Genomic DNA, 2374 nt, shown 5'->3' with positions numbered 1-2374 from the left:
TAGCTTTTCAATGCCTCAAAAAGTCAATTCCTCCATCTATCAACTCGACACAACCTTCCACACAACTCTCCCCTCTTCCTCAGTGACACTCAGCTGTCTCCCTCTTCCACAATGAATATCCTCGCTCTGTTCTTTATTCATAATCTTCACCACTTTTTTTTCCTTTATTTTCCTTTTTCCTTCCATTTTTTTCCCTTCTTACATGAAAAAAAAGAAAAAAAACAAGAAAAAAACAAATATATTGAAATAATGTAAAGTGTAACAGTATTAGAAGATAACAAGACGGGAAAGGGGGTCGGCGCTCCTAACACCCCTGACCCCTCCTTGCTAATCATAACACAGGAAGGGGGTTAGCGCTCCCTCATCCCCGTGTATATTAAAACAGTGTATAGTAATAGTGTACAAGATAACAAGAGAGGCAGGGGGGCGGCTCTCCCTAGCACCCCTGATCCCCATGCTAATCATAACAAAGGGGGTTAGCGCTCCCTCACCCCCCACAACCCCCTCCCCAGCCGCTAATCACCCCGCTACCTGTTGTATCTAGAACTAAGACAAATTAACCTGAATAGGGGAGAGAGGGAGGGGGAAGGAGGTGAGGGGGAGATACCACCATAAGCCACGCCCATATCCGTGACGTCACAGCGAGCCAGCCAATAAAGACGCCCATTTTGATGACGTCACATCGAGCCAGCCAATGGGAGGGTGGAGGCTGCGTGACGTAACCGTGAGCAGCACCTCTTATTCACCTACTCGCAGTGTCAGTGTCTCGCCAACCACGCAAGGGAGAGGACGCATTTTTTGATCTCCCGCACCATTCACATCCCTCGCCGCGACATCTTGGTGACCTGGAGTGTGACGAGGGGGGGTGTGTGTGACCTCAGTGATTTGGTGACGAGGGGGATGGTGCAGTGAGGGGATTGGCTGCCTCAGGTGTGACTGGTGCCTTTCCTGATTGGGTTCCCTGACTGGTGACGTCACAATTAGCAGAGAGACTGATTGGTGAGTTCAATTAATTAAGGTTTTTTTTTCTATTTTTTTTTTCAGGCTTATCTATTTTTTTTTCTATTTATTTTATTTTTTTATTATTTTTTTTGTTTATTTATTTCATTTTTATTTTATTTATTTTTCCACGTTGTTGTTGTTGTTGTTGTTGTTGTTGTTGTTGTATATATTTATTTATTTATTTATTATTATTATTATTATTGTCATTGTTGTTATAGTTGTCTTATCTTTACATTCTCTCTCTCTCTCTCTCTCTCTCTCTCTCTCTCTCTCTCTCTCTCTCTCTCTCTCTCTCTCTCTCTCTATTTACATTTTTTCCCTTCCCTTTACTTGTTTCTTTCCTTTTTTCCTTTTTTTCCTTCTCTTCCAAAAAAATTTCTCTTTTCCATCCAGAGAGAGAGAGAGAGAGAGAGAGAGAGAGAGAGAGAGAGAGAAGAAAAGAGGAGAGAAGAAGAAGGCACATTTCCCTCCATTCTCTTCCTCCTCCTCCTCCTCCTCCTCCTCCTCCTCCTCCTCCTCCTCCTCCTCCTCCACTTCGGTTATTGGAGGAAGATAGGGGTCGCTACCTCCTTCATAGGGGGAGGAGGAGGGGAGAGAGGAGGAGGAGGAGGAGGAGGAGGAGGAAAAGGAGATATGAACTTGTGAAAATGAGAAAGAGAAAGAGGAAGAGGAGGAATTATGATAAAAAGAGGAAGAACAGGATTAGAAGGAGAAAGAGGAAGAGGAGAAGGAGGAGGAGGAGGAGGAGGAGGAGGAGGAGGAGGAGGAGGATGCATGTGAATAAAACGGAAGAGGAAATGTTGAGAAGATAGATGAAAAGAGGAAGAAGAAGAAGAAGAAAAAGAAAAAGAAGAAAAAGAGGAATAGAGAGAAGGAAATAGAATGAAGGAGAGGAGAAAATCATGACTGAAGAAGAGAAAGAAGAAAGAAAAAAGAGAAAAAAAAGGAAGAAAGGAGAGAAAAGAAATGAAAAGAGAAGAAGAAAAGAAGAAAAAGCGGAAAAGAAGCAAAAATAGAAGAGAAAGAAGAGAAAAAGACATAAAGAAAAAGATAAAAGAAAATAGGAAAACGAGAAGAAGAGAGAAAGAAAAGAGGAAAAGAAGAAAAGATGTATAAGGAAAAGAAAGAAAAAATATTTAGAAATCGCAGTTGTGGAAGAGAAAGGAAGAGAAAGGAAGAGGAAAGGAAGAGAAAAGGAAGAGGAAAGGAAGAGGAAAGGAAGAGGAAAGGAAGAGGAAAGGAAGAGGAAAGGAAGAGGAAAGGAAGAAGAAAGGAAGAGGAAAGAAGGAGGAATGGAAGAGAAAAGAGGAAAAGAAAGAGAAAAGGAGGAGAAAAGGAAGAGAAAAAAGAGGAAAGAGGAAAAAAGAGAGGA

The 2374-nt window shown here is 41.8% G+C and overlaps 1 pseudogene; it reads left to right on the top strand.

Annotated features, from left to right (window-relative positions):
* The first annotated feature begins 705 nt into the window (after nucleotides 1-705).
* Nucleotides 706-2374, top strand: part of LOC123512582 — a 92206-nt pseudogene continuing 90537 nt past the window's right edge.

Source organism: Portunus trituberculatus, chromosome 34 (genome assembly GCF_017591435.1).
Source record: "Portunus trituberculatus isolate SZX2019 chromosome 34, ASM1759143v1, whole genome shotgun sequence".
Classification (NCBI taxonomy): Eukaryota; Metazoa; Arthropoda; class Malacostraca; order Decapoda; family Portunidae; genus Portunus; species Portunus trituberculatus.
Note: the sequence above shows the minus strand (reverse complement) of the source record. Positions and strands in the feature narration are given on the sequence as shown.